The following is a 23,000-nucleotide window of genomic DNA, read 5'->3' on the forward strand; positions in this document are numbered from 1 at the left end:
GTCTCCCAGGAGGCAAGTCTAAAGCATCATTGGGAATGTCTTAAAATCCTTGGAAGGAAGGGGTGGTTTTCCTCTCCTTGTCAAACCCCTCCTCCTTCCTGACCCATTCTCTGTCTTTCCCTGCCTGCTCTGTGTCTTGGAGGCTGACTTCACCTGGAGAGCATCACCTAGAGTCCTCTGCTGACTGGCTTCATGTAGACTCAGCCAGTGGATAGAGAAGGAGTAGGAGGAGGTCAGGGTGTTTATTCCTGGATTCTGTCCCTCCATACCTGCCTGCACTTCTGTGGATGGCTGAATTCCTAAAGATAGCTCCTGCCAGGTGGCTGTGAGAGGTCTTTCCCCTATACCCCCTCAGGTGCCATGGCAATACTGGCTTCCTGCTGTTGCTGGTCCAAGGTGCCTTCCACCCCTTGTTGACACCCCATGCCATCTAAGAGGCCCTGGACCAAATTTTCCTTCCAGTGTGCCGTCTGTTTTTCTGGGATTGGGTCTGACCTAAGGTCTTAAGGAAACTCACAGAACCAGACTATTAGGGAGGAGGATAGTGCAGGACCAAGTATTTTTGGCAATGATGCCAGATGTTGAGGAATACAAAGGCATAAACAGTGTCTTTGAGCCTGCCCCTGGGATTGGGCATGAGGGAGAGTATGGGGCAGAAGAGCAACTCCCTACCCTCTCCATTCTTAGCTGGCTCTATTGTGGTCACATACCTTTTGAGGGGACTTTTATTTTATTAAAAACACATTCATTCAAAAAGTAAGAGGCCACTACTCTCCAAGGAGCTTACAGCATTCTGGGAAAGACATATAAACAAATTCCACTGGGAAGTAGATGAAGGGGATGAACCAAGCATGTCAGGTGTGGCTGGATGTGGAAGCTACCAGCCATGTACTGGACTGAAGTGGACCCTGATGCAGAAAAAATACTGGCTTTGGAGGAAGAAGATGCGCTTAAGACCTAGAGTCCTTAATTACTCTCTGAATCTTGTTGATGAGCTGGGAAAAATGACACCTTGCTTGCAGGCTATCTTTAAGACCTATGTGAGATGCCATGTACAAAGTCCTAGCTCTTCAATGAGTGGCCCCCATTACCAGGAAATGTGTCATTTAAGTCCCAGGGTGAAAAGGGTTGAAGGACCTGGCACAACAAGGCTGATGTTTTAGTATCTGATGAATGAATCCATGAATGGATGACTGAATGAAGGGAGACAAGACAGTAGCAGCCACTGGTGTGGATGGGAGTTGGCTCCATGGTGAGAAGCTGGGGGTCTGACTCCAGCCTGCAAGGGAACAAGTCTCACACCTACCAGGTTATTCTTTAGTATAGATTGCTCCCACAGTGGGGAACTCCAGGGAAGGAGGGTAGGCCAAGGCAGAAGTGACCTCAATTACCCAAGCTGTTGATTTTTGGGTATTTAGGCTATACCTTTGACACAAACTCAAAACTTACCAGTTCGTTTATTTCACTTGGTTAGGAACCAAGACAATAGAGGATGGAAGATATCAATTTCATTAGAAATATAACTTTTTTTCCCCCTTTCCTTTTTTCTTCTTTAAAAACCCTGGGTAACTGACCTAGTTTTTCATTCCCTTTGAACTCAACTACAGCAAATCTTCTTCAAAGCAGGGTTATAACATTCAGGTTCTTCAGTTTATGTGGGTCAGGGTGACTCTTCCTGTGACTGAAAAAGATGAGCTTAGAGTGCAATCGTTTTTAGCTGCCTTGGTGCCTGGAACTCTTTTGGAATTTTCTTTTTTAGCCTCCTTGTTAGCCTTAAGTGCTTTAAGTTATGGTAGTTAACAGGAAAAGTGTGGCAGAGGAAATGTTTACTATTTGATTTTATAATAAATGACTTTTAGAAGGGAATGGGCAGAACAGACAAGGTTGTTCCTGGCATCTCTCCATTAGTGCCATCCCTGGTGGTGGTGGTGGAGGAAGTGTTACCTGTCTTTTACACATAGTGGAAAGAACACCTGACCAAGAGTCAGGGAACCAGTTTGTGAACAATGTGATCTTGGATAAGTCACAAGTTATTTGTGATTCTTCATCTGAAAAAGTCCCTCAAGCCCTTTGGTTCTCTGATAGCTCTGCAATTTTGATGTAGGTTGAGGGTGGAAGGGCATCTTACAAGGCACTCTCAAAATAGAAGCATCCTCCCAAATAGCACTAGTATTTCCTTGCTGTGCCATCCCTGCAGGAAGCAGAGCTGGGTGAATACACAGCAGGGATGAGTAGTCTTATTCCAGTGTGATTTGAGCTATTCTTAACGGCTAATCTCCTCCCAAATTTCTCTTGGTCCGATATGTTTCTGCTTAAAATTTCATCATTAGAAAGTCATTCCTTTGAGTGGGACATTACTGAATTCAGGAATTACTAGTTAAGATTAATTTTGGCACTAGCAATTTGAAGAGTTTCGTTTATCATACAGCTTTCCAAAGAGGCAGCAGGCTGATGACCCAGCACATGAGGTGGACACGTTCTGAAGGAGCTGGAGGATGGGAAAGTCTGGAGAGCTGGCGAGCCAGGCAAGCCTAGGTGAGGTTCAGTGCAAGACCCCTATTCCTGTAAATAAGTGACCTGTGCCAACATCCCCATTGTGCTGAAGCCTGGAGGGCCTGCCTGCATTTCTCCACTAGGAAGTTTAGCTCTCAGTTCAACTTCATACCTCCTCTCCTTACCCCAGACTTTCCACTCCCATTTCCAGGATCCTAAGCTCATAAATAGCACCATTGGGAGCCCTGGAGCAAAGCACAGCCTTGCCTGTCTCCAGCTCCCTACCTGAGCTCAGAGGTGCCCCAGTTACTGCTAGCAGCACAGGTATGTTGCCTCTGTCCTCTAAGGCAGGGTTCTTAGAGATGGCTATTATACATTTTAACAAATAACAGGAGCACCGAGGCAGGGACTTTTATCACAATATAAACACTGTAATTTCAACCTTTTAGGGCAACAAATCTATGAAATGAAAGTCAACAGAGAGGACACAGAGTTAAGTTTCAGCCATGAGCTGCTGTTGCCTGGCTGGGGGGAAGTGCTGTGCAAACAAACATTGACCTGGAAGCCAGAATGGGACACTCCCCACACTCAGTGTGGCTGGAAACACAAATGGCAGTTCCTGGAGCTGCACCAGCACAGAGCCATGGAAGGCGAGGACTGTCTCTCTCACTCAGTCACACATGGGTATCATTGATGGCTTACTGTGCCTGAGCCCTGCCAAATGCTGGGAAACCCCTGCTTCCAGCACTAATGTGATCTGTGAGATTGCTAATACTGCCTGATATTTGCTGAGTGTTCACCAGGTGCGATGTGGAGTGCTTCATGGGGATTGTTACAATTAATGCTCAGAGCAACTCTATGACATAGGCATCCTTGTTCATCCATTTGTACATGAAAAGAAATTGAGGCTTAGGTTACCCTACCCAAGGATACCAGCTGAAAGCAGGAAAGCATGGGTCTCAGAGTCAGAGAACCTGAGCCCAGGGCCGATGCCCTAACCATGACTCTCCACTGTCTCTCTGCAAAGACAACTAGCCTGGGCATGCAGTGTGTACTTTCTGGGGAGACAGGGGAAGATGAGCATAAATAATCAGAGCACATGTAGTAAAGAAGGTTCCCAAGGTCTTCATGGGGGTCTTCATTCATTCATTCATTCAACACATACTTCTCTAGAGTTCCAGGCAGCATGCTGGAAGTATGCTGGTTATGAGAGTGAGTCCAAAGAATTTAAACACTCAGTCAGTCTCGGATTTCATGGAGATTGTAGTGCAGACACAGAAGGCAGATATTAATGAAAGAATCACACAGATCAATGTAGATTTACCACTGAGGAGAGTGAATCACTAACTTCCCAAAGGACTCAAATAAGGCTTCAAAGAGGAGGATGCATTTGATCTGTTCCCAAGAATGGGGTGAGTTTTCCCGGTGGAGAGAGCAAGCCCTCCAGGACATGCAAGTCTCTACAGTGTGGATGAGGAGAAGGTTTTAAGGACTGAGGACAGTCTGACTGGAGTGGGGGGCTCAAGGAGGGGAGAGGCTGGAGAGTTAGGTTGGCATGAATGTGCAAAAGGCCCTTGTTTGCCAGGTAAGGAGTCTTGGGAGCTTTATCACACAGGTTGGGGCTGAGGGTGGGAAAAGTGTTAATCTGTTTATCTGTCCTTCTGGTACTTAAGTCCCCCTCCATTTGAGAATCAGCTGGAGCTGGCAGTGTCTCTAGGTGGGGTGTCACAGGCCTGGACCAGGATCCATGTTGGCCTCCGTCCTTTTGGTGCAGTCTCTGGCCCTCTGTCCTCTCTGTGAGGTTACAGCAATACCCCAAGTGGCTTCAGGACTCACATACCAGTGGGGCTGACCCAGAGCTGTGTGACTGGGCTCGAGGAGTTGTCCTGGTGGGTGGCGGATCTCTCCCACTGACTGGTGTGGTGTTTCTTTCTTGAGATGGCATGATTTAGGCCACTGCCTTCAGGTGACTCTCTCTCATGTCAGACAGAGAATGAGTTTTGGGCTCTGAGCTACCCAGGGTCCACCACCAACCCTTCGGCTTGGGTCACGTGTGTGGGCCTGCACACTGACTCTTGCCTGAGGGTGTTCTGCATGTGATGCTATCCCTGGTGTACAGCTCTCACGGGTGATGGGGGCAGTGGCAGGTGTGCTCCTGCTGATGGTCCCCCACCCAGCCTCTACCATGTGTCAATCAGGCAGTCCTCCAGGGTGGCTGTGCCTCTCTTCTCAGAGGGCTGTTCACACCTGTGCTTCACAATGCTAGTGGCCATTCTGATGATATTCTCTCTTGCTCCAATCGATGTGCTGACACTGTGCTCTGTCACTTTGCTCTAAGCGATGCTTAATGATCAACTGTCTTGTGCGAAGGACACCTCTTTTCTCACCCCGCCCATGACCCCTTGCCTCTCCTTGCTCCAGGTGATAGTATGGGAAGGCAAGTGTGCAAGAAGTGCTCAATGAGACCAAGAAATCACATATGAGGAATTCAGTAATTAAGGGTTCACAAGTTCAAGAGCAGATACAGTTGGAAGATGTGTTGTTTTGCATTTATGCTGTAAAACTCCAAATTGTGAATCTCACATGACCAGAAAATGAGCTAGAAGTTACATTTTCCTGTACACTTGGGGTGGACTGGCATCTGTGACATCATGGCTGAAGCTCTGTGACGCCGGCAGGTGCTGGAAGCCAGTGTCCAGGGAAGCATATGGATGAAGCAGTGTCCTATGTGGTTATATGACTAGCATTAAATACACAAATTTAGGGACCTACAGAGGTAAGAAAATCTTAACTATTTCAAGGCAAAAGGGTTTGAAAGAGCCATAGTATTGTGATTGGAAAACAACATTGCTCTTTTTTCTAAGATGGGAGATAGAAAATTAGCCAGGAATGGCACATTTGATAATAAAGAACATGAGGAACCAGTTTCTGGATTTGAAAAGAAAATGAAGAGATGTTGCCTGGACTTGAAAAACATTTTTGTTTTTTAAGGCTTAATTTACCTAGAGCAGTTCTTAGTTTACAGTAAAACTAAGAGAAAGATACAAAGATTTCACATTTGCCCCCTGCCCCACACACGCATAGCCTCCTGCATTATCAACATGCCCCCTCCCTGCCAGTGGTGCATTTGTTACAACTGATGAATCTGTAATGACACATCATTATCACTCAAAGTTCGCATTAAGGTTCACTCTTGGCACTATCTATTCTCTGGGTTTGGACAAGTGTATAATGACATGTATCCACCACTATAGCATCACACAGAGTAGTTTTTTATGAAGAATATTCATGCACACTACTTGAGCAATAAAGAAACACCTGTTAAACAAAATCAGGAGTTGGCAAATCGCAACCTGTGTCCATCGCAGGGCAAACCCAGCCACTCTTTCTTGTTTGTGTAGTTTGGCTGGTTGCTTTCTGTGCTATAACTACAGGGCTGAATGGTAGCCACTGACACCATATGATCAACAAAGCTGGAAAAAATATTTATTATCTGGCCCTGTCCTAAATCTTCATTGATAAATCATTGTACCTCACATGGATCCATGGATTATTTTTAACTTTCTATTTAAAGCAGTTTTAAACTTACAGGACAAAAAGCACATGGATTGTACTAAGTCTCATATATTCTTCACACAGAAACTCCTTTCAAGTTTTTCCAATGGTTGCAAAGTGTCACAAGTTGTACCTAGCTGCCACATCTTGCTGGTCTCCTTCCCTGTGGCATAGTTCCTCAGTCCCTCCTTTACTTTTCTGATTCTCACTTTATTTTAAAGCTTTTATTTACAGGTAGTTTTGAGAACAGTACAGAGAGGGCCCATGTACCCTTTACCCAGTTTCCTCCTCTATTAGTCAGGGTTTTCCAGAGAAACAGAACCAATAGTGTGTATGTATGTATGTATGTATGTACATATGTACATATATAGCAATTTATTTTAAGGAATTGGTTTATGTGATTACAAAAGATGGTGAGTTCCACAAACTGCAGTATGAGCTGGCAGACTTGAGATTCAGAAGAGCCAACAATGTAGGTGACATCTTAAAGGAGTCTGCTGGAGAATTCTCTCTTGCTCCAAGAGGCAGAGGTTTCTTGGTAAGCATGCCTTCAACTGATTGTGAGGCCCACCCACATTATGGAGGGCAAACTGCTTACTCAAGGTTTATCCATTGAAATTTTAATCTCATCCAAAAGCACTCTCCAAGTTGACACATGAAATTAACCATTGCACTCCCCATGGTAACCACTTATATAACTGTAGTATAATATCAAACCAGGAAACTGACATAGGCTCTGTGGATTTATAGCACATTTTAAAATCAAAGTTTATACACACACACACACACACACACACACACACATAAGCCTCCACAAAAAAAATTTGTCCAGCGTAGCCTGGCTTACAGTTTTCAGACTTGGGTCTTGGAGCCATAAGTGGTCAATGGAAGTAACTTTGAGGCTACTCCTGGATAGGGGAAAGACCAAATGGGCACATTCCAGGCTCCCACCCACTCTTGATAGCATTCTTCTTTTAACTGTGTTGCTATGGAGCTTCACTTGGTAGAAAGGATTCACTGCTAAAATCATTTGGATTTCATTGGTCTAGACCATTTTCAGGCCATCCCTGTTTGTACACCTCCTCCCAAAATTTGCTTCAGACCTGCTTCTTATTCTTGCCTCTTGCTCCAGAGCGGTTCCTTCAGCCTCCTTACCATGACATTTATCTGTGACCTCCCACCACGTCTGATTGTTCTCACTTGCTTTTGGGATCTCAGACTTTGGCCACCTGTACCCGCAGCCCCCACCCCGCCTTTTCTGTTATGCTCTGACCTCTGGGCATCCTGTACTCTTAGAGGAACACTTTTTGTCTCATTGCAGAGCCACAGAGAGCCCCGTTTCTTCCTTTGGCCATAGATCACCTTTCTTGAAAAAGAAGCGGTCAATCAGATAGCCTCTCTTCTTTATTGAAATACTTTTTCAAAAAAGCTCTCCAATAAACATCAGATATGCTTACAAATGACAGGACTACAATCATAATAGGATATTTTAATAAACCATTTTTAGTGTTTGATCAAGTAGATTAAATGATAAGAATTTAGGAGGCTTGGATGATGAGTAAATAACTATTTTAATAAGCATATTAAACTTTGTATTCAAAGGTTTTTAAAATCATGCCTTTGTTAGATAGATTATGTATTGTTTGCTTTTATCATCTACAATTATTTAAGAGAGTTAACATCCAGCTTTTAATTAAACTATTGGATACCTTAAAGTTTACAAAACCTTTGCATTTCTAATTGTTTAAAGTCAAAGCCAAAATAACAACTCTGACCTCCCCAAGCAACGTGGGGCCTTTGTTTCCCTTGCCTCTTCTCTTTTTCTACTCTTTGTTATTTAATTTAATTTAATTAATTAATTTATTTATTAATGGTTTTATTTATTTTTGAGACAGAGAGACAGAGCATGAGCAGGGAGGGGCAGAGAGAGGGGGAGACACAGAATCTGAAGCAGGCTCCAGGTTCTGAGCTGTTAGCACAAAGGCCGACGTGGGGCTGGAACTCATGGACTGTGAGATCATGACCCGAGCTGAAGTCAGACGCCCAACCAACTGAACCAGCCAGATGCCCCGACTCTTTGTTATTTTAATCTCAATTTGTATTTTCTCATCAATTTTATAACCACACTGAAAGCAAATTATTTAGACCCATTTCTACTTAGTTTGGATGTCCATCGCCGAGTTCTGAGTATTCCCTCCACTCTTGCAACTCTGCTATTATTGATTCCAGTGATCTGGAGAAGGTTTTAAATAAATGTTTTTTTTGGGGGGGGTAAGGAGAATTCAAGTGTATTTTCTAAGCTTAGAATATTAAAGACTGATCTCTTTGTATGTAAAATAATTGGATCACATCCTTTTTCCCCTATAGATTTTGTTTCTTTCTGCTTAGAGATTGTTACCAAGTCTGTCCTTTAAATGCTAAATGATTTTCTACAGTAGTGAATCAAGCATGGAATATAATTTAGTTATGTTTCTTCATGCAGTTTCTAATTATTTTGTATAAAATTGGCAAAACCCTCCTACATTTTCATTTCAAACATGAAAAAGGTATTTTCTACAATTTTCTTCTGTTCCATACAGTGAATCTACTTCATAAGAAGGATTCTTCTCTGCAGCTTCACATTTTGTTCTCCTTGCTGTAGAATGTTTTTGAAGTTTTCGTATTCACTCGGTAATTCACTTAGCAAGTATATGTTGAGCATTACATGCCAGACACTGTTCTAGATGTTAGGGGTACATTAGTTAATAAAACAGACAAAGACAAAGCCTTCATGGAGCTTATGTTCTAGTATCAGGAGACTGACATTAAACAAAATTAAATAAAGTATAGAGTACATTAAATAGTGATGTATGTTAGGGAAAAAATAAAGCAGAAAACAGCAATGGGGAGTGTGGGATGGTGTTGAAATTTTAGATCAAATGACCAGAGAAGCAGGTGAGATTTGAATAAAGATGTGAAGGAAGTGACAGAAGGAATCATTGGCTATTCAGGGAAAGAGGACTGAAAGAAAGGCCATGATATCTAATGCAAAAGCCCTGAGGCAGGAACTTGCTGGCAAATACTAAGATCAGCAAGGATGCCAATGAAGTTGGAGCAGGGACAATAAGTGAGAGGGTGGTGGAAATTGAGATTAGTGATATAGCAGGGGAAGATCATGTAGGGGCTTGAATTTCACAGAAGTATACACAAATATCATGTCTTATCTCTGCTCTAACTCTGAGCATGATGGACCAGGACTGGAAGAACTGGAGTAGGGATACTACCTAATGTTTTGATAGTTTTTTCTGGCTGGTGTGTTGAGAATAGAACATGGTGGAGAAGGGCAGAAGCTGTGGAACCACATAGGAACGTGTTGCAATAGTCTGGGAAACATTATAGCTGAAAACTATAGAAAGCTAAGAAGGAGATTGAAGAAGATACAAAGAAATGGGAAAACATTCCGTGCTCATGGATTGGAAGAATAAATATTGTTAAAATGTCAATACTACCTAAAGCTGTCTACACATTCAATGCAATCCCAATCAAAATTGCACCAGCATTCTTCTTGAAGCTAGAACAAGCAATCCTAAAATTTGTATGGAACCACAAAAGACCCCAAATAGACAAAGTAATATTGAAGAAGACCAAAGCGGGAGGCATCACAATGCCAGACTATAGCCTCTACTACAAAGCTGTAATAATCAAGATAGCATCCTATTGGCACAAAAACAGACACATAGACCAATGGAATAGAATTGGACCCACAAATGTATGGCCAACTAATCTTTGACAAAGCAGGAAAGAATATCTAATGGAAAAAAAGACAGTCTCTTTAACAAATGGTGCTGGGAGAACTGGACAGCAACATGCAGAAGAATGAAACTAGACCACTTTCTTACACCATTCACAAAAATAAACTCAAAATGGATAAAGGACCTGAATGTGAGACAGGAAACCATCAAAACCCTAGAGGAGACAGCAGGAAAAACCTCTCTGACCTCAGCCGCAGCAATTTCTTACTTGACACATCTCCAAAGGCAAGGAAATTAAAAGCAAAAATGAACTATTGGGACCTCATGAAGATAAAAAGCTTCTGCACTGCAAAAGAAACAATCAACAAAACTAAAAGCAACCAACGGAATGGGAAAAGATATTTGCAAATGACATAACAGACAAAGGGCTAGTATCCAAACTATATAAAGAACTCACCAAACTCCACACCCGAAAAACAAATAATCCAGTGAAGAAATGGGCAGAAAACATGAATAGACACTTCTGTAAAGAAGACATCCAGATGGCCAACAGGCACATGAAAAGATGCTCAATATCACTCCTCATCAGGGAAGTACAAATCAAAACCACACTGAGATACCACCTCACGCCAGTCAGAGTTGCTAAAATGAACAAATCAGGAGACTATAGATGCTGAAGAGGATGTGGAGAAACGGGAACCCTCTTGCACTGTTGGTGGGAATGCAAACTGGTGCAGCCGCTCTGGAAAACACTGTGGAGGTTCCTCAAAAAATTAAAAATAGACCTACCCTATGAGCCAGCAATAGCACTGCTAGGAATTTACCCAAGGGATACAGGAGTGCTGATGCATAGGGGCACTTGGACCCCAATGTTGATAGCAGCACTTTCAACAATAGCCAAATTATGGAAATAGCCTAAATGTCCATCAACTGATGAATGGATAAAGAAATTGTGGGTTATATACACAATGGAATACTACATGGCAATGAGAAAGAATGAAATATGGCCTTTTGTAGCAACATGGATGGAACTGGAGAGTGTTATGCTAAGTGAAATAGTCATGCAGAGAAAGACAGATACCATATGTTTTCACTCTTATGTGGATCCTGAGAAACTTAACAGAAGACCATGGGGGAGGGGAAGGGAAAAAAAAAGTTAGAAAGGGAGAGAGCCAAACCATAAGAGACTCTTAAGAACTGAGAATAAACTGAGGGTTGATGGGGGGTAGGAGGGCAGGGAGTGTGGGTGAAGGGCATTGAGGAGGGCACCTTTTGGGATGAGCACTGGGTGTTGTATGGAAACCAATTTGACAATAAATTTCATATAAAAAAAAAAGAATGGAGCATGGTGGAGAAGGGCAGAGGCTGAGGACCTACATAGGGACCTGTTGTAATAGTCTGGGAAACATTACAGTGGCTTGGGCAGAGGGATAGCAGGAGAAGTTGTGAGGATTGATCAGATTTCAGAAGTGTTGTGAAGGCAGAAGGTGTTTGTTGATAGGTTGAATATGGTGTGTGAGATAAAGAAAGGGTAAGACTGACTCCAGGTTTTTTGGACTGAGCCATTGAAAGGATGGAGTGGCCAGGAATGGAAGTGGGGACAGCAGGGTTGGTGAGCAAGAGTCTGGAGCTTATTTATTTATTTATTTATAGCAAATGTCGGGGGACAGAGAAAGGGAGAGAAAAATCCCAAGCAGGCCCCACACTGACAGTGCAGAGCCAGATGCGGGACTCCAAGCCACGAATTGTGTGATTGTGACCTGAGTGAAACCAAGAATTGGATGCTTAGTGGACTGAGCCACCCAGGCACCACTAGGGCTCCATTTTAGAATCTCAGATGCCAATTTTATCCCCGGGGCTGGGGTGGGTGATGGATAGGCAGGTAGGTGCTTCCAGAGGTCAAGGGCAAGGCTTAGACTGAGATGGACATTTGGGAGCCACCAATTTACAGATGGTTTTTAAAGCCATGATACTGAATGAGATCAGTGTAGAGACTGAGGACAGGGCATTTCAGGGCTTACAGGACAGGGGGTGACAAAGTGGAGGGGTCTGAGAAAGAGTGGCAGAAAGATAAGAGGAAAACTAAGCACTCCTGGTGTTAAAGGCACGAAGAAAAAGAGAACTGACAGGAGAGAGTGATCAGCTGCACCAAGTGCTGCTGATGTGTCCAGTAAGTGAGAACTGAAAATTTACCACTGGATTTGGCAACAGAGAGGTCGTTTGTATTTTAGATAAGTGCAGTTACTGAGGGGTAATGGGACCAAGAGCCTGACTGGAATGGGTTCCAGAGAGAACTGGAGGAAATGTCAGACGCAGGTCAGCACACCTTTTTAAAGGGCTTTTACTCTCAAAGGGAAAAGACAAAAGGGGTGGTACCTTCAGCAGAAGTGAGGTCAGGAGAGGACAGTGGAAGAAATGACAGTGTACTTCTATTGCTGTGTGACAAATTACCACAAACTTAGCAACTTATACACATGCATACATCACATGACGGTTTCCGGTTTCCACAGATCAGCCATGCAACCACGTGCAGCAGAGTGACTCCAGCTCAGCGCTCCTCACAGCTGCCATCATGGGTCTGTGCCTTTTGGGAGCTGCGATCCCCTTCCAAAATCACATAGTGGTTGGCCAAATTGAGTTCCTTGCAGTTGTCATATTGAGGTCTCTGTTTCCTTGCTAGCTGTCAGCTGGGGCCCCCTAGCTCTCATGTACCACTTGTGGTTTTTGCCACGTGGCCCTCTCACAGGTCCCTCTCACAAGGTGATGGCTCACTTCAAGGCCAGCAAGGGAACCTCTCAGCTCAGTGAAGGCCTAAGCCCTTTATAAACGGCTCCCTCTGTTTAGGTGAAACCCACTCAGAATAACCTCCTTTTGATGGATTCAAAGTCAGCAGGAGTAGAGAACTTAAATCACATCTGCAAGATCTTTTCACCATTGCCAGATGAGATGATATAATACAGTGATATGTATCTTATCACCTTCGACATATTCTACTGGCTGGAATCAAGTCACAGATCCTGCCTACAGTCCAGGGGCAGGTTTACACAAGAAAGTAACTCACTGAGAGTCACCCTAGGGTGTGTATAACATATATATCTATGGGAACAATGCCATAGAGAGGAAAAGCTTTGATGGTGTAGGAGAGAAAGGGGGCAGATACTGGAGCATTGTCCTCATGTCAGTGAGAAGGGATGGGACTCAGTGCTAAGCAGTCCACCTACAGAGGGCAGGGAGGGAGCTGGGTAACTGGGTGCCTGCAGTTGTGTATGTGACATGGTGGAGTTTCTGGAAGGCCTCTCTTCTTGCTACTTCAGGGTTCTTAGTGAGATAAAGAGCAAGCGTATCAGCTGAGTGTGAGGATGCGGACGGTGGTGTTGAAGGTTTATTTGAACATATGCTCGTATTTCTTGTCATATGGCTAATGCATATTTATATATTTATTATAATATATTTATATCATCACTTTAATTTGTTCTGCACTCTCATCTTTATGGAGAGGGAGAGAGAACCATTAGAGTCAGTGCTGAGAATCATTGGGGATGAACGGGTAGCTGAGAGCTCGATTCTAGAGTGGCCAGATGCTAGACTGGAACATTTCAGGTGAGGTCTAGATGGTGCACACAGATCTGGACCAAAAGGGAGATTGCAACCCCAAGCAAAATACACACTGAAAAGAGGCTAGTGTTTTAGAATTGAGCAGAGGTGGGGCTGGCAGTCTAATCACTGTGGATGGTGGCACTCATGCATTGAGGGCACATTTAGCAAGTGATTCAGACTATAGAGCCACAAGGCTAATGGACATTGAATATTCAATATTTTCATTTATGGCTCATAAATGCAGGGCTTGTCCTGACTTATAAACTACATGTAACACCTGTATCATGATGCATTTTTCCCCACAAAATTTCCCAGGTAATTAGTTTTATGGAGTTTTGCCATTTGGCACCTCTCCTCCCCCTTTCTAAGCACTCCTGGGGATATCTGAACTATGGAGGAAAAAAAAAATCTTACCACATAGCTATATTTAGAAGTTAAATTAACAGAAAACGCCCCATAGTAGGAATATTCAGCATTACATAGACACAAATTTCAGGCCATCCTGAAGCTTATAAATCCATTCATCTTACCCTCAGCCATGGATATTTTTCTTATCTCCAGGATGGTACTACATTAAGACCTCGGGAGAGGCTTGCTCCCCTAGCCAAGCTATTCACCTTTCTAGCTTTTTCAGAATTCCATGCATCCACTGATTTTCATTCATCCTGTCTCTAGATTCCTTCTGGATGCATCCCTACCAGACCCCAACCTTTGAGGTGTCAGGAGAACCCTCTGGGAAGGACCCTCTCTTCTCTCTGCAGAACTTGACCTGGCCTCCCATGCGGTCTTCACTTTCCACCCTGACCCACGGATTATTCAGTTCATGGGTCTGTAGTCTGGTTAGTTCATGGGTCTGTGCTGGGACCTGGTGCATCATGGTACTTATTATTTTGGTGAAGGAGTAGTCAACTCATTTTTCTGTGGCTGCTGTTTTGTTCCTTTCTTTCTACATGTCTTCCTGTTACTCTCAAAGTTACTTTGGATCCTCTAGGGACCTCATAGCTGGAAAGTCCTTGTGACACTGTGAGCGAATAAGAGGGCTCTTGTAGACTGGCCATTCCCAACAACAGCCTGTGTGACACTGTCTACACACTGCTGGCAGGCTGCACAGATCTGACAATGGTTCCCAGTGAGAATTTGCAGTTCCACCCAACCTCCTGGGTCTAGATGAGCTCTAAAGTATCAGGGTTAAGTTTCCTTGAAGGAAAACTTACCTTCTTTATTCAACTGAGCATTGCTTGAGTGATTCTACTGGATTTGCAAAGACTAGTAGGCCTTTCTCACCTTGGGATTGTAGAACCTTTGGTAATTTGATCAGTTCCCTGGCTGTCAAAGGAGAAGGCGGTTTGGGTTGCATAAGGAGATCCAGGGTCCACGGGGAGGGAAAAGGATGGAAACTCCTAAGGGGAAGTGGACCTAGAGAGCACTGCTGGATGTGTTATAGGGTCTAGGAAAGGTACACATGGCTTGAAATGAAACAAAATTAGGGAAAAATGTGCAGAGACTGGGGACCAAGGATCGAAGGAAGGGTGTTTTGACACAGTGTGTGGTTGATGGTGGAAGTCCCTCTAGACCCTACTTTTCCACAAAGTGATTGATTTATTCAACAAATGCTGATTGAATATTTACTGAATACACCAGGCACTGTGCTGGGCATTGATGGATCCACGTTGATGGGTAAAGCCTGTATGTCACTATTCTTGGAGTGTTTAAAACATGCCTGTGTTCACAGAAGCACTGTTGAGAGTGAGAGCAAGGCTGTGGTCTTGGCCTGGAGACTCTCCCCTCCATTGTGGTGGAGCCTGGATCTTGGTTGCACTGTGAACATGCACCTTTGGCCTTGTGTTGCCTTAGTCTACAATAGCAGCACCCTGTGGCAGCTGGAGGTGGTAACAGCAGTGGATCAAGGAGCCTTTCCAGTGCTCTTTCATTAGGGAGGAAGGAGAGGCCCAGGGAACAGTGTGGGCAAAGGCCTTGCCTTAAGGGAACTGGAGGGAAGTGACCGTAGTCAGTGAGGGCAAGGCATTAGATGTGGTCACTTTCCTAAGGGCATTAATAAGAGCCGAGTCTGAACAGATCAGTCAGGCTATGGGGCAGGCAGTGTATTGGAATGGTGTAATGGTGGGTGTGGGGGAACATTAAAGAGGGGCTACGTGGTGCCTCAGATCAATGATCTCTGCATTGTTAGATTTTGCACTCCAGCAAGAAGAAGAAATTGAGCAGATGCCCCCCAAATAGGTATCTGTTCACTCATTTCTAAAAAGTAAACTAAACATCATGTGCTTATAAATATATGCATATATAATAGAAACTAATATTTCTATAAAGATTAAATAATACTTAAAATATTTTTATTTTATTTTATTTATAAATGGTTCAAACATATGATTGAATATACTTCATAGTGTTTGTTGAATCTTAGTATATCATTTTGCAATACAGAAATTCCATTTTTAAGTACAGTTTCTTTCAATATTCACTTTATTGTCTGTTTGTTACTGGAATTTTCATTTTGTAACAATATGTGGATCCAAATGCAATAAAGACATCACTGGCTGCTTTATTAAAATATGATATTCATTATTTTAGTCCCATCCACAAAATATATGAAGGTTTTTGTTGGGATTTGGCTAATAAATTTAAATTTTCTTGATGTCAAGTCAATTGTTTTTTAAAATAAATAAAAAAGTGTTGCATTTTTGTAATTTAACAAGTGGATTTAAAAACCAAATACTTAATTTTAAAGATTAGATAGGCTAGAATAGTCCATTTTCATTTTTTATTATTTTTATTAATTTTTATTAAAAATTTTTTTTAACATTTATTTATTTTTGAGACAGAGAGAGGCAGAGCATGAACGGGGGAGGGTCAGAGAGAGAGGGAGACACAGAATCGGAAGCAGGCTCCAGGCTCTGGGCCATCATCAGCCCAGAGCCCGACGCGGGGCTCGAACTCACTGACCCTGAGATCGTGACCTGAGCTGAAGTCGGACGCTTAACCGACTGAGCCACCCAGGTGCCCCTATTAATTTTTATTTTAGAGAAAAAATGCAAGTGGGGAAGTGCAAAGAGGGAGAGAAAGACAGAGAGAGGGAGAGAGGGAGAGGGAAATAAAGAATCTTAAGTGACTCTATGCCTAGCTCTCAGTGCAGAGCCAGACGTGGGGCTCAATCCCACAACCCTGAGATCATGACCTGAGCTGAAATCGAGAGTCAGATGCTCAATGGACTGAACCACCCAGGCACCCTTCATTTTCAGGTTTTTAAGTGTGTCTAGATGAAAAATTTTAGAAATAAACTACATGTTTTTGGCAATAAAATCATGTAATATTATTAACATTTTCAAATACCATTTCAAGACACTCTCTCCATAGCACAAATTTATTTGAAAATAATTTGTCTCACTCATTCCTAAAACATTAAACTTTGAATGAGGTTTACTTCAGTGTGTTTATATTTTAAAACTATCTGCCAGGAAGCATATTATTAATAGCCATATGCCATCACAGAAGATCAGCAAATTGGAAGAACAAACCTTTTTGTAACAACAACAAAAATGAGTCATTACTAAGTTAAATGATCCTATGCACTTAGGCAGGTGGTAAAAAGGGTCACTTTCCATCCTGTTAAAAAGGGTCAAGAAGACTCTAGTATCAACTAAGAAAATACCATGGTGAGCTGAGCACACCAAGTCCACAGGATGTCAGGAGGGTGAGAACAAGGCATTGCCCTTTCTGCAGAGTCATATACCCTTGGTTCCCTCAGGACATTTTGAATTCTAAGGTGACACACAGTGCTGGTTTGGGAGACCTCCAAAGGTGGTGAGATAGAATCACAGCTTAGGTGACAGCTTAGGAGATGGGGCAAAGTGCTGTTTGACACTAACTTGCTGACATTGACCTAACTTGCTGACAAGTAGGTTCTGGGGTATGGGGGGAATGTGGATGTCAAGAATGATTCTCCTGTTTTGGTTTGTAAAATTTGCAGGGTGGGGGTGCCATTCCCTGAAAGAGGGGGTACAAGAAGAAGATCCAGTTTGCAGAGTAGGTCCTACATGCAGGTTTGGCTTATTTAATGTCAGCTGCCTCTCAACTGCTCAGGTGGGGATGTCTTTTAAGGTTCCCAGACCCAATTTCAACATGGAGGAGGAGACCCCTCCCTCCCACCACACCAAGAAATTTTTGGACACCAGAAGGGTGTCTGATAATTCAACTCAACTCTGACACTGCTATCTACCTGGAGATAGCATCAGATGCTACAGGTTAAGGGTTCAATTCCACAGTACTCCCCTCCTCCCCACCTCAGATGCCAGGCATAAGCCCCAGGCAGTTACCTATGCTTCTGACCAGCTGGCTACAGATTGGAGGTTCCAAAGACCTCATCTTTAGGTTCGATTAATTTACCAGAGCAGTTCACGGAACTCAGGGAAACGCATTTACCAGTTCATTAAAAGAAATGATAAAGGATATGAATCAACAGCCAGATGAAGAGAACAGGGATAGGTATGGGGAAGGGGTGAGGAGCTTCTGTACCTTCTCCAGGTGGGCCACTCCCCTACATATTTGTGTGTTCATCAACCTGGAACCCTGTCCTTTTGGGTTTTCATGGAGGCTTCATTACGGGGGCATGATTGATTAGATCATTGGCCAGTGGTGATTGATTCAACCTTCAGCCCCTTTCCCCTAAACTCCAGGTGGGGCTGAAAGTTCCAAGCCTCTAATCACACAATTGGTCCTCCTGGCAACCAGTCCCCACCCCTACATGGGGCTCAAAAGCCACCTTCAGTAATAACAAGACACCCATTTCACCTTTATGGCTCTGAAGTATTTTCAGGAAATATGGATAAAGACCAAATATATATAAGAAATACATTTTTGGCATTCAGATAAATTATTATATCACAGGATGTCAAGAAGACCATTGCATAATGCAGTCTGGTCTGTTGGAGAGGCCTAACATCCAGGCCTGAGCTCGAGGTCTGTAGAGCAGACCCTCCAGGCGAGTGAGCCTTCTCTGGTTCTTGCTTCTCCCTGGATGGCTTACTCTTCCTAGATATTTTTCAGCCTTAGAGAGACAAAATACAGAAGAGAGAGAAAAAGGAAGCTCAGTCCTCACAGTTATAACATAGAACTTGGCTGACCTTGTTCTCTGCCTAGAGATTCCTTTTGTGAACTTCACAGTGAGGGGTGACCTTCATAGAGCATGATTAGTTTCTCAGGTCCTGGGATTCTAACATCTATCTGCAGAAGATGATCAATATGTCCATTTTTATCCTTTTATCTCCATATATACCTATGCCTCTGTTTGTACCTCTGCCTATGTCTGATTTGCCCTCCTAGGGTTGACTTGTATTTTGGACAAGTCATGCCATTTCTCAGTTTTGTGTTTGCATTCATATGTGTGCGTGTGTGTGTGTGTGTGTGTGTGTGTGTGCAGCATTGCAGTGTAGCTATGGGACTAGGATTGCAAATGCTGGAGTCATCAGCTGAATTGGTACTGGGCCCCTCTTCTTCCTCCATCTGTTTTCCTCTTTAATTTCCTAACTTCTCTGTGCCTTGGTTTCCTCATGGGCAAAATGGTAAAAATGCCATATCTCCTACAGGAATGTTTGTATATGCAAAATACTTAGCATCATGCTTGAGGTAAAATAACCACTCATTAAATATGTATGTGTCCATCCACCCCAGGGATACAAAATGTAAATACACAATCCTATTCTTGATAGTCTATCTTTCAAGGGCCTGTTTCCCATGGGCCTCCATGCCCTGACCTACTCAGGATCTATCTCTGTAATGAAGTGTTTTTATACCCTTATCTGCAAGAATGTAGTTTTTCATTCAATGACATTTGGGGTAAAATTTCCATTGCTATTGTCTCACATTCCTGGAGAAAGTTTTCCTTCACTGATTTGTCCTTTCATTAACCACTTATTCCTCTTTTTATTCATCTGACTCCCACCATGAGCCAGATATTGCATTTGGTGGAGGCTGGCAAGGAGCTCATGGTCTCATGGGACCTGTGGACTTGTTCAAACTGACTTCTGTTCAAGGCACAAGGCAGAGAATGTCCTGGGGACATGGCTTCTGGAAGTGGACAGAGGCCCCACCCCTGGACTGTCACTCACCTAGCTGAAATTCTCGTTCTTCCAGGAAGGTGTGGGGAACCTGAGTGCCAGTTGGGAAATCAAAAAGTGATTGGAAATATGGGATACTTCTGTGGGAACCAGAGAGGGGACAGAGGAGGCTGGGGTAACAATCCTATTTGAATCCTATTTTCCCCTAATATAGAAATCTCTCTACCCTAGATTTGGACAAGACTCCCATTTGATTCTTTTGTAAGGGTAGAGGTTGAGTTTTTATGGACTGGGCACTGCTTGTCCCTCCGGGGTCATTTCTATTCACATCCTATCCAGCTTTTATCCCACCAGTGGAGATTTACCTACAATTCTCAAATGTCTCAAGTTTGCTGGCTTTGTTCTCTTTTCTGGACTGGTCAGCAGCCTCTCCCTCACCCAGGCAGCTCTAGTGTTTCCTGCCTGGTCTGCCCATCTTGCTCTGGCCAATGCTTCTCCTCCAGTTTCCCATAGCACCAGGAATAAGACTTTATCACAACACTTACCAGCTTGGGTTGAAGTGTTGATTTCCCTGTCTGTCTTCTAGAAAAGACGCAGAGCTTCCCCAAGGAAAATAACCTGCCTTATTCTTGAAACCCCTGAATAAAGGTTAGAATGAATGAAGCCACTGTGCTAGATACCAGGCTGGCTTCTGTTTTGTTGATACTGAGGAGCATGACAGGTGTTGAGTGGGGCAGTGTGGCATCAGAAGATGGGCAGGGGGACATCTCTGCCATGGCATGCCCAGAGCTTACCATTAGGCAGATGTGCTATGGGATCAAACTTAAGGAGGTGAACCATTATCTCCTTCCCTCCAGCCCTCTCTTGTCTTCTGGTGGTAAACATAGATGGATAGTGTTTGCTCCCGGACACAGGCAGTCCCCTTGACCTTCCCCTACACTTGTTCCCGACTCTCTATCATAGCTGCATTAAGTCGTCTCACTGTCTTCAGCTCGGCTCGATTGACTAAAGCTTTCACAGGCAATTGCTTTTATCTAAAATTTGAAGAACCCACTTTGGTAACAATTTTTATTCCAGCTGTGCATTTTCAAAGCTATTAACTGTACTTTGTCCTCAAAACGAGGCTGAGCCCTTAGTTGGGGGTCAAATGCTTTTGGGGAGAGGCCAGCTCTGGGAGGGCTCCTGTCCAAGCACAAGGTACAGTAGGCACATGCTCCCAGCCCAGGTCCTGGCCCATCCAAGCCATGGCCTTCTTGGGGTGGGAGTTTTCCCAGCTCTGTAGAGCTGCAAGGCCCTTCAGGGTCTGGGCTTCTGTCAAGTGCCAGAGTATAGCTCTGATCCTTGACGATGTCCAAATTTCTAGCCTCCATCCTAGATAGCTTTCAGATCAGCTGTGTTTATAAGTGGCTGGTGTGCCTGGGAAGGATGGAAAACTATGAGATCAATACATAAAGAACAAATATTGGGAGGAACATACAGAGCATGACACAAGTAGGTCCATTTGCAGTGCACTGCATTTTTGGGCCTGCTTCTCCACGCCTCTCTATATCCACATTCTTTGTCACGTAACTCAGACACCATCCCATTCCCACTAGTTGTGTGGTGGATTTACCACCTCTTGACCTTTGGCTAATTTTATCATTTGCTTTGGCCAGAGGAATATGGGTAGAAGTGCCAGGGTGCCAGTTCTGAGTCTACCCCTTCAAACTGTATGTTTCTGATGGCTTATTCTCACCACAGCAAGTGGTTCCCTTATGTGCTGCACTGGCTCAGTCAGAGTCCTAGAACATACAGGAGTAGAGCAGACTTGAGTCTACACCATAGCAAGTTCAGCCAGATCCACACCCTAAAGTAGAGATGCCCAGTGTATCTCAGCCAGTTCATAGATGTCTGAGGAAAAAAAAGGTTATTGCAATGAGTTTGGGAGTGGTTTGTTATGAGGCAGTAACTAGCCGATACAATGTCTCACTATGATTTTGAAATGGGTAAAGTGTATTGTTCTTATTGTTGCAGATTTTTTTTCCAAATTCCCTTATATGTGTGAAAACATATCTTTCCTGTAATAATAATGAAAATTAGATTAAAACAACACTGCTTTTTACTTGCAATGTGCCAAGTTCTGTTAGAGGTACTTACACGTATTGCTCCATTTAATCCTTACAACAAACCCAGTGAGTAAGGGGTTATCAATCCCATTTTATAGATGAAGAAACTGAGGCCCAAAGGGGTTAAGTAATTTGCTTGAATTCACAGAGCTAAGAAGTGGTATAAGGATTCAAACCTAGGCAGTCTAGTTCTAGAGCCCGCATTCTCAGCAGACACTGTGAGTTTAATGCTCTTCTCTCTTTTCGTTATCAGGGATCAGAAAAAGTGGGCTCAATTCTGTCATTTAACATGACTCCAAGGTAGCATCTTGACACATTTTGAAGAGCTTACTTTATAACCCTGAACTTTAGGAGTGGATTACAAGGGTTTTCTCCCACAAGGGTCATTTGAAGGGATCCTGAGTGAGTTGGAGTTTGGGGGTTGAATGGGGGCTTCTTCTCACTCCTGAAACATGCTGCCAAAGCCAAGGCTGACTTGACCTTCCAGTGTACTGAAGTCCTGACCAGGCCTGTCTTGGGGCCTATCTGGGCCACCCTGAGAGCACAGAACAGAACATGGGTATGCTTCTCTGTTGGGCCTTTGTGATGGCAAGGAATGAGGAAGGGGCATCTGAGCCCCAAAGAACTCTAGGCCATATTGGCTGTTTAGACTTGGGAGGATCAGATTAGAGTTAACTAGTGATTGTTTAAGTACTAGTAAAAATGGGTTGGTAACTGTGAAAAAATATATATAGATGCTATGTACTATGCTATGATTATGATTATGATTGCTAAGGTTTATAATTTGAGGACAGGATTGCCACTCTCTTCAACTCAGGCTCTACTTTTCTTAGCTGATTCCCTGCACAGCTAAGGAAGTGCTAGAGGCTTATTTTCAACATCCTGTAAAGTTTACTTTTATTTATTCCTCCCTTTCTTTTCCTTCCCTTCCCTCCCTTTCCTTCATTTACTCTGCTAGTCCCTAAAATGGGCATTGTGGAGGGGGATGGGAAAAGCAGTGCGTGGCTGCTAACCCTGTCTCAGACTCAGCCCCCATCCCCAGCCCCCCATTCCCCCATCACTTGCTAGTTGGTGCCACGGCTTGCATTTTTTTCCTCTGTGGAGGACCAAATTCAATAATGCATCCAGTTTCAAGTCAGAAACACAGGGCCCCTTTCCTGCCCGCCCACCAAACCTGAGTACCAGAAGCTGACTGGTAGCAGTATCCATGTCAAAATCAAACCCCAGCCTGGGAAAACAAAGGAATGCCGAGAAGGACAAAATGCATGTGACATGCTGAAGAAGATGAAGAATAAATTACCCAAGACATGAAAGAAGAGGAATTGCATACATTGTAACCTAACCTTGTATAAATAAGGCAGACATGGCTGTTTTAATAGGCTCTGGAAGACTGAAGGGACCCAAAGGGAAAAAGTACTAGTAACAAATGAGATGCAGATTTTGGAAGA

The sequence above is a fragment of the Acinonyx jubatus genome, chromosome B1 (genome assembly GCF_027475565.1).
Source record: "Acinonyx jubatus isolate Ajub_Pintada_27869175 chromosome B1, VMU_Ajub_asm_v1.0, whole genome shotgun sequence".
Taxonomy (NCBI): Eukaryota; Metazoa; Chordata; class Mammalia; order Carnivora; family Felidae; genus Acinonyx; species Acinonyx jubatus.